A 286-nucleotide genomic window follows, 5' to 3' on the forward strand; every position below is an offset into this window, starting at 1 on the left:
CACAGTTATCTGAAATCTTGCTCACATTACAAGAAATACTAGGTTTTTAAAAGGCGATGGCTTAATTTTCAGTCTGGGTCCTTCTTCAGAATCTTGTAATGGCTGGTTAACATCACGCTGGCAGCTGAAACTTCTGAGCCATAAATGTGAATTTTTCCTTATGACAGACATATTTGGGGTAGAAAATCTGAATGAGATGACAGGAGAAATTTGCCAGGGAGCTCCAAGGGGGGAAAAGAGAGCCGAACAATCTTTTTCTAATTATCCTAATAGAGTGCCATTATCA

Source organism: Eurypyga helias, unplaced genomic scaffold (genome assembly GCF_000690775.1).
Source record: "Eurypyga helias isolate BGI_N326 unplaced genomic scaffold, ASM69077v1 scaffold30405, whole genome shotgun sequence".
Taxonomy (NCBI): Eukaryota; Metazoa; Chordata; class Aves; order Eurypygiformes; family Eurypygidae; genus Eurypyga; species Eurypyga helias.